The 12,903-nt window shown below is 45.1% G+C and overlaps 1 pseudogene across 1 annotated transcript in view; it reads right to left on the minus strand.

The window, feature by feature from the left end:
- Nucleotides 1-256: 256 nt before the first annotated feature.
- Nucleotides 257-12,903, minus strand: part of LOC149441021 (NACHT, LRR and PYD domains-containing protein 3-like) — a 49,907-nt pseudogene continuing 37,260 nt past the window's right edge. Inside the window, exons 6-7 of the transcript XR_016307450.1 lie at nt 2,430-2,609; nt 257-506 (exon numbers count right to left, since the gene is read on the minus strand). The product of XR_016307450.1 is annotated as an NACHT, LRR and PYD domains-containing protein 3-like (transcript). The remainder of the gene's footprint in view (nt 507-2,429; nt 2,610-12,903) is intronic.

Here is a 12,903-nt window from a genome sequence, read left to right on the forward strand (position 1 = left end):
GCTTGTTGCGCTTCACCTTTTCACTGCCTGTGCAGTGACTCCTATCTCCAGGCTTGTTGCGCTACACCTTTTCACTGTTCCGTTCTCAAAACACTGACTATGTGTGGCTCTAAACGGACAGCTAAACCCTTGTCAGAATCTCCAGCAAACAGAAGCCCACTGCTTGTGTTGTCTACCAAAGAATCCAACTTTATTTTAAAGGTGAAACTGAAACACAATACAATGACAGCATATCAGTATACATAGAATAACTAGTGTAACATACATGACAGATGACACAGAAGAAAGGCACTTACAGGTGATGATGTCTCAAGCCCCTTGGGAGAGAAGCAAGCACACTGCATCCACAGTGAATAGAAGTCTAAAATGGCTGACGAGCTTCCTAAACCAAGAGTCACTTCCTGTCTGAGAGCTTACATATCCAGAGGAGAACTGCCATACATGTTTGCCACTAGATGGCCGTGGTACACTACATGTCCCATATAAGTAACTTTAATTCAATTAGCCTGTGAAGGCAACACATTTCATATATTTAGATTTAGTGGCTCAGACACTTTTCTTATTTACTATTGACTGATTTATTTCACAGATTTATTCATTTACACATTGAGTTTGATGCTCAGGGGGGTGTTTATTTATTATTAGTTTCTTTTTTGGTCACTAGGGGCAGCGCAGCACTATTCTCATCTAGTAATATAATATTCTTAATATATCATTTAAGTGACAACTTTGTGTAAAAAGGAGAACAATTGTAATTTTCCAAAAACTTGTGGAAAAAATGATATCTTCCATGGACTCAACATGCCTCTCAGCAAATATCTTGGGGTGTCTACTTTCTGAAAAGGGGTCATTAGGGGGGGTTGTACTGCCCGGCATTTTAGTGCCTCAAGAAATGTGATGGGCAGTCAGTAAGTAAAAGCTGTGTAAATTCCAGTATGTATACCACAGTCTGTAGACGCTATAACTTTCACACAAACCAATTAATATACAATTACTGGGATTTATTGTATCAAAGTCATGTAACAGAATATATTTTGGACAAAATTTATGACAAATTTTAGTTTATTTGATTTTTATTTTATATAACAGAAAGTAGAAAATATTGTTTTTTTTTTATTTTAAGATTTTATAATCTAGATCACAAAAAAAAACCCAGTGGAGATGAAATACCACCAAAAGAAAGCTCTATTTGTCTGAAAAAATGATATAAATTTCATTTGGGTACAGCGTTACATGACCTTGGAATTACCAGGTGAAGTAGCACAGTGATGAATAGCAAACTATGTCCTGATCAGGAAGGGGGTAAAAGCTTGGAGGTGGAGTGGTTAAACAATCAATGTGTGCACAACACAAATATACAGGAATATTACAATGTTATAAAAACAATATAAACAAGATATCTTCAAAGTGAGTAATTTTGCAGCATGATGAGTGAGACCACCCAAACTTTAGCAACCTATGCACTTGCAAAAAACCTACCTTGTGGTTGGCTAGTTATGATTGGTGATGTGCAGTGACACCTTCCTTACAGGATAGATGTAAAGATAGCTGTGCAGCACTAGAAGTGAGACTCTCTAAACCTAAAGTGGTAATATTTACACTTTTCAAACAAACAACATGTGTTTCAGCACAAACAGACACGATGAAGCCCAGCATAGGACGTAACCTCTAAGGTGGAGACGTCATCACGCCTGTCGGATACACGAGGAGAGCCGCTGCTATACTGTCATTATGAAGGAGAGGAGGATGGCCGGGCGCTCTGTGCATTCTAGAAGCCATATATTGTGGTTCTATGTGAGTATATATTACATGCTATTTATCAGAAACCATTAATGACCCGAGTATCCCCAGATATTGTGACCCTGACAAAGAACACTGATCTGGGAACAAGTCACCAAGCCGGGACTATCCTCAGACTGGGAGGTCTGTCCTCCAGGGGGCAGGAGAGCGATAGTGAGAGCGATGACACGGCCATAGTGAGAGCTACGACATGGCGATAGTGAGAGCGACGACACGGCAATAGTGAGTGTTATTTATTTATCCAGCATTCATAAACACAATGAAAAGACGTCATCATGCCAGAGGAGTGTTAGTGAGCATTGCTTCCTCCTTCAGAATCACACGTGAGAACGAGCCCTAAGGGTTTGTATTGGATCCTATTTCCTGCTTGTTATGGATAGGGATGTTCATTCCATATGTACAAAGCCTGCTCACAGGTCTACTTCAAGGAGAACCCCAAATCCCATGGATGAGATCACAGAGAGAAAGATTCCCTCAGAGAGGAGAAGACATGAGAAGAGGAAGGTGATGGAAGATTCTAAATCGGTGAGGATGGAGGACACCCAGAGATATCAGGAAACACCGAGAGACGGGAACAATCACAAGACGTCACATTTCCCGATCACTGCAGGATCACAGATCTCACTTACCGTAATGTCTGAATGTTACTCTCCGGGTTCATCAGAAAGGAAAGATCAGCAGGATACATTTTATGTTCCCTATAGATGGACAATTCATATTTTTCTTCTTCTGAGGAGGAGGACACTTCATCTTCTTCTGCTCTGTCCTCTCCCAGACAATCTTTACTGGAAATAATACATATATGAAACCTAAACCAACAATGAGACAATAATTACCACCAAGAATGTATGACCTCTGACAACACGACAACAATGTAACACCCAACATTTCCCTCCCACATGGCTGCCTTCCCTCCGGCTCTACACTCTCATGCTGGTCCTGATGTCATTGGTGGCTATGACCAATCTTTGAAGTCACACTCTAGACATAACGTTCGATGTCCCTGATATATATATATATGTACTGTATATACAGGATCTCCGGACTACCTACACAAGAGGTTCCATTCATCAACACATTCTGGGAAATCCTGGAACACCACTTTGGTTAACATATACAATGCAGTCCAGACATTCCCATCTCTGCCCACTTCTGCAGACAATTGGTCCCTCCAAAGTTGGGGTGATGATGTCACACCCCTGGAATCATTTCCCTCCCCCAGATCTCTGAACACTAAGCTTTCCTTCCATTGGCTGGACACACCCATTCCTGTCCACCAATGAATGACTGGCAGTTCACACCTGACCCGGCAGGAGGAGGGCGATAGGTCAGTCGGCACCACTGCTGAACACTGGACAACCTCTACGAGGTGCAGACACACTGGGGAGGTCATAGAATCTATTGATGGGACATAATATCCCAATACTGGGGGCTATGAAGTGAGATGGGAGGGATTGCAGTCATCATTCCCCTCCCCCACTCATCTCCCCCATACAGGTTTAGGGGAACCCTCTATATGTGTCCTGATAATAACAAGACCCCCGCTATCATCCTTTCATGTTGGGGGTCTGTGCTGTATATTGGAAGATAGGAAAAGGGGGAATGAAGAGGGAACCTTCCGGCCGAGTTTCTCACCATTTCACAAGAGATCGACCTTTGGACAGATTTGTGATTTATTATCTCCACACAGCCTCGTCCTTTATACTGGATTTAATGGAGAGATTGGAGATTGGATGGTGTGTGTGCCCTAGAAATCATTGTCGGGGCGATTTATAGAAGGGCCCTGTGAATGGCTCAATATTCACACAAAAGTCACAAATCATCTCTGTGATGTGTGGAATCTGTGTGAAATGTTGCCTTTTATAGGGTGAATGTGACATTCCCTAACATTCGATCAGAAGAGGAAATCGTCCCAATTACATTCAACCTGAAGAGTTAGAGAAGATTTTATCTCCAGTCATAAGAAGAGAGTGAATCCGGAAAATACTGCATTATGGCCACTAGATGGAGCTGATGGTCAGAAGACATAAATATTAAGTGTACTGAATCGTCTACTATAGAGATCGATCTTCTATACAGGACATACAATGTACAGAGATCGATCTCCTATACAGAACATACAGTGTACAGAGATCGATCTCCTATATAGGACATACAATGTACAGAGATCGATCTCCTATACAGGACATACAATGTACAGAGATCGATCTCCTATACAGGACATACAATGTACAGAGATCGATCTCCTATACAGGACATACAATGTACAGAGATCGATCTCCTATACAGGACATACAATGTACAGATATCGATCTCCTATACAGAACATACAACGTACAGAGATCGATCTCCTATACAGGACATACAACGTACAGAGATCGATCTCCTATACAGAACATACAACGTACAGAGATCGATCTCCTATACAGGACATACAACGTACAGAGATCGATCTCCTATACAGAACACACAATGTACAGAGATCGATCTCCTATACAGAACACACAATGTACAGAGATCGATCTCCTATACAGGACATACAATGTACAGAGATCGATCTCCTATACAGGACATACAACGTACAGAGATCGATCTCCTATACAGGACATACAACGTACAGATCTCCTATACAGAACATACAACGTACAGAGATCGATCTCCTATACAGGACATACAACGTACAGAGATCGATCTCCTATACAGAACATACAACGTACAGAGATCGATCTCCTATACAGAACACACAACGTACAGAGATCGATCTCCTATACAGGACATACAACGTACAGAGATCGATCTCCTATACAGAACACACAATGTACAGAGATCGATCTCCTATACAGGACATACAACGTACAGAGATCGATCTCCTATACAGAACACACAATGTACAGAGATCGATCTCCTATACAGAACATACAATGTACAGAGATCGATCTCCTATACAGGACATACAATGTACAGAGAACGATCTCCTATACAGAACATACAATGTACAGAGATCGATCTCCTATACAGAACATACAATGTACAGAGATCGATCTCCTATACAGAACATACAATGTACAGAGATCGATCTCCTATACAGGACATACAACGTACAGAGATCGATCTCCTATACAGAACATACAATGTACAGAGATCGATCTCCTATACAGGACATACAATGTACAGAGATCGATCTCCTATACAGAACATACAATGTACAGAGATCGATCTCCTATACAGAACATACAATGTACAGAGATCGATCTCCTATAGAGGACATACAATGTACAGAGATCGATCTCCTATACAGAACATACAATGTACAGAGATCGATCTCCTATACAGAACATACAATGTACAGAGATCGATCTCCTATACAGAACATACAATGTACAGAGATCGATCTCCTATACAGAACATACAATGTACAGAGATCGATCTCCTATACAGAACATACAATGTACAGAGATCGATCTCCTATACAGGACATACAATGTACAGAGATCGATCTCCTGGATTCGGTATGGTGGTCCCCTCTGCAGTATGGGATCCATGACACTGCCAGTGGGGAGCTCAGGAATCTCCATACACGGAGCTCAGCTCTTCCACACATTATTCGCTCTTCTGGTCGAATGTTCTTAGGGCGATGTTCTCTTAGGATGGAATGTCAGGGAATGTTACATTCACCCTGTGAAAGGCCACAGATGGAAGCTGACATCTCACACATATTACAAACATTGCCGGGAATTTTGGTGACTTCGGCACAAATTGTAAATCCTTCACACAAAGACCATCTTTTTCTCCTCCAGATCCTCTGCTAGGTACATGTGGGTGACATGTGATCATGTGTGTGATGAATGGTATAATTGGGGGAGGGGCAGGGAAAGGGTTAATCTGATGTAAATGGTGGGATTCTCCCAGAAGTCCTGTATCAGGTGATATCTGTGGATCGGCCATTTAGCTCTGGTTCTCACTCTCCTGACATGAAAGTCGCAGCGACTTCCAGCTCCACTTTGGCTCTCCAACTTCCCGGTGACCAGGGGCCACTTCAGGGCCACTTTACTGAGAAGAAGCCTTCCCAAGTGACTTTGATGGGTCAGGGTTGTTGTTTAACCCTCACCTCTCCTCCCTGGTCATGCCGAATAACTTCCTCCCAAGCACATTCCATTCACAGCTGAGCATAGCAGACACGCGTGTTCTCACTTGCATGTTTGGCATGTTTTCAAGAATGAACACGCATGACCTTCACCTGAATGGGCCGCCCTGCATGCAACAAACACCCCAAAGTCACTCTAGAACATTTCAGTCATGGGGTGTGGCATGTTTTTTTAGAATGCGAGTGTCCAATCCAAACGCACACGTTCCTGCGTTACAAATGGCGGTGTGTATAAGTGGGCGGGGCAGCGACCGTCGGCTGGAAGCCAACAGAGTCAGCGAGGGAGAATGTCACCAGCACACCGAGGATCACCAATACGGCTCCAAACGTTTTACTGATCCATCACATAGTTCCAGCAAGGAGACGTTTCCGAGTCACGCAGGACCCCTTCATCAGGGACAGAGACTGGAGAAAACCGTCCACCAATCAGAGAGAAGGAAAATGGCCCCGCCCCATGATGTCATGTTCCCTCCAATAATACATTCCAATCAATGTAACCAGAAACATTATAAACGCTTCCCCGCCGCCATATGTCCGATATATTGCTACAGGGCATCATGGGGGCGCAAAATCATGTATGTATACACGGGACTTTGACATTCTGAGTACGGGGGGACACGTGACCCGCACACACGCCCTACCCACACCGCCATTCATGGTCATGGACATCAATCACCAGGTCCCAGCAGGTGATTACCCGCCAACCCTAGTAACACACCCCCCACCCCCTAGTAACACCCCCCCACCCCCTAGTAACACACACCCCACCCCCTAATAACACACACCCCACCCCCTACTAAAACACACCCCACCCCCTAGTAAGGTGATTACCCGCAGGCACCCGGAGATCACCGACAATTAATGATGGGGAGGAGGAATGTTTTGTTTAGTAACAATCCTCCTCCCTGTCAGCTCGGGAACAAAACAGCCATCCACAGCAGTGTGAGTACAGTGAAGAACACAGACACCGCCCCCTAGAAACATACACCTGACCCCTAATAACACCCCCCTCCTCTATTAACACACACCCCACCCCACCCCCCAGTAACACCCCCTGCCCCTACTAACATCCCCTACCCCTAGTAACACATACCCCACCTCACCCCCTAGTAACACACACCCCACCGCCTAATAACATCCTCACCCCCTAGTAACTCACAACCCTTCCCTAGTAACACCCACCCCGCCCCCTAGTAACACACACTCCACACCCTAGTAACACACACCCCACCACCTAATAACACACACCCCACCCCCTAGTAAGGTGATTACCCGCAGGCACCCGGAGATTACCGACAATCACTGATGGGGAGGAGGAATGTTTTGTTTAGTAACAATCCTCCTCCCTGTCAGCTCGGGAACAGAACAGCCATCCACAGCAGTGTGAGTACAGTGAAGAACACAGACACCGCCCCCTAGTAACATACACCCGACCCCTAATAACACCCCCTCCCCCTATTAACACACACCCCACCCCTAGTAACACCCCCTACCCCTACTAACATCCCCTACCCCTAGTAACACATACCCCACCCCATCCCCTAATAACACACACCCCACCGCCTAATAACATCCTCACCCCCTAGTAACTCACAACCCTTCCCTAGTAACACCCACCCCGCCCCCTAGTAACACACACTCCACACCCTAGTAACACACACCCCACACCCTTGTAACATCCCCCACCCCCTACCAACACACCCCCAACCCCTAGTAACACCCCCAACCCCCAGTAACACACCCCCTACCCCCTAGTAACACACAACCTGCCCCCTAGTAACACACACCCTGTCCCCTAGTATAACGGACATGTAAGATTTATTGTAACGGACATGTAAGATTTGAGTGGAAATATGGAATCATAGCCATAACAGGGTGAGTAGATTAGATGAGGCCACGCCCTTTCATTGCAAAGGTGTGTGCAGGAACAGTCTGATCATTAAGGATGTACATTGAGCCCCTGGGCAGTAGGGAAATGAATAGAAGGTACAAACAATTGATCTGGGATCAGATGTGTATTATACACAATTACTCCATAGGCCTTACAGACCCAATCATCATGTAGCATCAATTAGCATTAATTAGCCTAAAGCCCCGCCTCCTGGAGGTGACACCTTTGTGTTAAAGAGATTATCACCTGCTGGGAAAACCTGTTTAGGAATTTGTTATAGGAGACAGGACGGCTAGGGTTATATATTTATCAAAGGGGGATGTTTAATCTCTTATAAAAGATGAAATATTAGTTGGAGAGATATGAACAAGCTTCCTTTGTGCAGGCCATTCTGTATGCTACATTTACATATAAGAATCATATTTGTGGCTTGGGGAGAAAGCCAGGGAAATGCATGGAATGATTAGATGACGCGGGGGTGCGACAATCTGATGGTGTTTGGTACTGTTGTGATCGGGCTGACGCGCTGGTGTCAGAAATCCAATCCCTGACTTGGTGTTCAGACCAGTCTTGGCCCAATTGAACTTGGGCAGGTCCATACACAGTACCTCTTGTGGGCAGGTCAGGACCACCTCCCCCAGAGTCAATTGGCCAAAGACTATTGTCCCGCCCATGTCCAAATCACAATAAATTGGGTACACGGACATTTGGACAGGGTGATACGTACGGAGCTGGTTCGATTGACCAATGGATTGCTAAGTTTCTGGCTTGCTCCAGCCGCAGGGTAAAGTGTTATTCTGTCTTTTTATTCCCTTTTATTTTATAGTAATCAGTCATTTGTGTGTCTTCTTATACAGTCATGGCCGAAATTGTTGGCACCCTTGATATTTCTCCAGGAAATCATGTATTTCTCACGAAACGTATTGCATTAACACATGTTTTGCTATACACATGTTTATTCCCTTTGTGTGTATTGGGACAAAACAAAAAAAGGGAGGAAAGAAAGCAAATTCGACATAATGTCACACAAACCTCCAAAAATGGGCTGGACAAAAGTATTGGCACCCTTTCACAACTGCGGATAAATAAGAATGTTACAAGCATGTGATGCTCCTGTAAACTCACCTGGGGCAAGTAACAGGTGTGGGCAATATAGAAATCACACCTGAAAGCAGATAAAAAGGAGAGACGTTCACTTAACCTTTGCATTGTGTGTCTGTCTGTGCCACACTAAGCATGGACAACAGAAAGAGGAGACGAGAACTGTCTGAGGACCTGAGAACCAAAATTGTGGCAAAATATCAACAATCTCAAGGTTACAAGTCCATCTCCAGAGAACTAGATTTGCCTTTGTCCACAGTGCGCAACATTATCAAGAAGTTTGCAACCCATGGCACTGTAGCTAATCTCCCTGGTCGTGGACGGATGAGGAAAATTGATGAAAGATTGCAACGCAGAATAGTCCGGATGGTGGATAAGCAGCCCCAAACATGTTCCAAAGACATTCAAGCTGTCCTGCAGGCTCAGGGAGCATCAGTGTCAGCGCGAACTATCCGTCGACATTTAAATGAAATGAAACGCTATGGCAGGAGACCCAGGAGGACCCCACTGCTGACACAGAGACATAAAAAAGCAAGACTACAGTTTGCCAAAATGTACTTGAGTAAGCCAAAAGCCTTCTGGGAAAACGTCTTGTGGACAGATGAGACCAAGATAGAGCTTTTCGGTAAAGCACATCATTCTACTGTTTACCGAAAACGGAATGAGGCCTACAAAGAACAAAACACAGTACCTACGGTAAAATATGGTGGAGGTTCAATGATGTTTTGGGGTTGTTTTGCTGCCTCTGGCACTGGGTGCCTTGACTGTGTGCAAGGCATCATGAAATCTGAGGATTACCAAAGGATTTTGGGTCGCACTGTAGGGCCCAGTGTCAGAAAGCTGGGTTTGCGTCCAAGATCCTGGGTCTTCCAGCAGGACAATGACCCCAAACATACGTCAAAAAGCACTCAGAAATGGATGGCAAAGAAGCGCTGGAGAGTTCTGAAGTGGCCAGCAATGAGCCCAGATCTAAATCCCATTGAACACCTGTGGAGAGATCTTAAAATTGCTGTTGGGAAAAGGTGTCCTTCCAATAAGAGAGACCTGGAGCTGTTTGCAAAGGAAGAGTGGTCCAAAATTCCGGGTGAGAGGTGTCAGAAGCTTATTGATGGTTATAGGAAGCGACTGATTTCAGTTATGTTTTCCAAAGGGTGTGCAACCAAATATTAAGTTAAGGGTGCCAATACTTTTGTCCAGCCCATTTTTGGGGTTTTGTGTGACATTATGTCATATTTGCTTTTCTGCCTCTGTTTTATATTTGTTCCAATACATACAAAGGGAATAAACATGTGTATAGCAAAACATGTGTTAATGCAATACCTTTTTTGTGTGAAATACTTGATTTTCAGGAAAAATATCAAGGGTGCCAACAATTTCGGCCATGACTGTAGCTTTTGTATTTCTGTAACTTGTTATATTTTGTACATATTTTATGCCCCGCCCACTTTGGGAAATTAAATCTTAAAATTAATTAGTGAACTTCTGTGTATTTAAGCTCGTGCTCATATCTTCGGAGAGACTAGATCAGAGAGACTAGATTGGAGAGATTAGATCGGAGAGATTAGATTGGGTTATATTATATTGTATTTTAGTGCCTTTAAAACGCTCGGTTAAGCTCATTGCCAATCTGTATGCAACTGCTCTGTGAGTGGGCAGATTGTACGCAGATTGCAAAGGTAACAGATCTGCCAGCCGGAGATCTGTGTGTGTGTGGTGTCTCAACAGACCGTTCTGCGGATAAACTGTTGGGTAGTGGCAGGCTACCTTTGTGGTGCGTCTGGTGTGGGGGTGTGTGGACAGTGGAAGGGTTATCAACACCGGGGTTCAAGCTAGGATAGCTGAAGGGACCTTTAGAAGGGTGTGTGATTACTAAGCTGGTCCTCAACTCTAATCAGGGCACCAGGTTGTATGTAAGATCGTATCTGCCAGTGTGTGGTCGACCAGCTGGCTTGGAGTGGAATCTCCATCCGGTGGTGGCCAGAGGTAGTGCGGGCTGTGAAAAGGTATCACGTCTGATCTTATATACGGTTTGAGATATTCAAGTGTAAATTCCTTTATTATCCCCTCTTTACCACCCTGTCGCGGCCGCACGCGTGCGTCACGGGTAGCTAGTCGCTGTGGGCGTGGCGTGTGGTGGACACGGGACAGGGTGATCGTTGACGGATCCTTGACACCTAGTAACACACACCCCGCCTACTAGTAACACACACCCCGCCCCCTAGTAACACACCCCATCCCCCTGGTAACGCACCCCACCCCCTGGTAACACACACCCCACCCCCTAGTAACACACCCCACCCCCTAGTAAAACACTCCCAGCACACAGTTAGCCCTTTGTTCGTCCCTCATGTTAACCCCTTCCTGCCCAGTGTCATTAGTACAGTGTCAGGGCTTTTTATTAGCACTGATCACTGTATTGGCATCACTGGGGATGTCAGTGACACCAAGTCAGTTCCTCCCCAGTGTCAGAATGTCTGTCGCAGTCCCGCTATAAGTCGCTGATCGCCACCATTATTATTATTATTATTATTATTACTACGAGTTTATATAGCGCCAAAGGGTTTGTTCAGCGCTGTACAATAGGGGGGGGGGGCAATACATGGCACAGTACAACAACAACAAACAACGTACGAGGGGTAAGAGGGCCCTACTCTTTTGCGCTTACAATCTAGGTGGGAGGGGGTAAAGGTACAGTAGGAAGTGGCTGAGGGGAATGAGGGGTGGGAGGAATGAGGGAGAATGGCCATTAGGTGAGGGTGGGGTAGGCTTCCCTGAAGAGATGAGTTTTGAGGGAGCGCCTGAATGTGAAGAGGGAAGGCGACAGTCTGATGGATTGGGGCAGTGAGTTCCAGAGGATGGGGGAGGACCTGGAGAAGTCCTGCAGTTGTGCATGGGAGGAGGAGACCAGGGAGCAGGATAGAAGGAGGTCCTGTGAGGAGCGAAGGGTACGGGTAGGGCGGGCGGGCCACCATTACTAGTGAAAAAATTTATATCCCAGTATCTATACCGCCATAACTTTCATGTAAACCAGTTAATTTACACATGTCAGGATTTCTCAGCGAAGGCACGGAGCGGGAGACACAGAGCAGGAGACATTTTGGGGTAAATTTATGATCAAATTTAATTTTTTTAATTTTTTTACTGGACATGTTTTATAGCAAAAATTTAAAAAACATGTTTTTTTTTCCTCAAAATTGTATTTATTTTTTGCTTATAGCACAAAAAATAAAAAAACTGCACAGGTGATCAAATACCACTGAAAGAAAGCTAAATTCGGGGGAAAAAAGGACAGAAATTTAATTTGGGTGCAGCTCTGCATGACCGCACAATTGTCAGTTAAAGTAATGCAGAGCCATAATGCAAAAAATCCTCTGGAGGGGGAGGGGGGGAACCTCTGGAGGGGGAGGGGGCAGAATCCTCTGGAGGGGGAGGGGGGATCCTCTAGAGGGGGAGGAGTTAATCTGTGAAAACCAATAAAGCAATAATCAGATGACATCACCTGCATTCCCGGGATATAGACATTGTGGTCACATGATATCATAGTCCTCCCCGGATTGGAGCAAAGTGTCAGCTGAAAGTAGCGCTGGATTATGGAAACAACGACCAGCAGCAGAAATGTCCCCAACAGAAGCTGAAAGCTGTTGCTGAGAGATGTGGGGGGCGGGGTCTCCTATTGTCACATGACCTGCATGGAGGACACACCTACAGTGGTCCTATTGGTCCAGCCGCCTACAGTATCATGGCAACGTATGTCACCTGCACATGCACCATGCTAGTTTACTGCTCATGCATGCGCTCAAAGTCATTCCTGCACTGGCCGCCGTTATCATGGAAACGCATGACATCAGCGCCGGGCAGGATGAGTTGGAGGCAGGTTGCCGGTGTCATGGAAGCACATGATGTCAGTGGCAGACAGGATGAGGTGGAGGCAGGTTGTTGTCATGGAAATGAATGACATCAGTGGCAG

Source organism: Staurois parvus, unplaced genomic scaffold, assembly GCF_062004578.1.
Source record: "Staurois parvus isolate SC_StPar_1 unplaced genomic scaffold, SC_StPar_1.0 ptg001036l, whole genome shotgun sequence".
NCBI lineage: Eukaryota > Metazoa > Chordata > Amphibia > Anura > Ranidae > Staurois > Staurois parvus.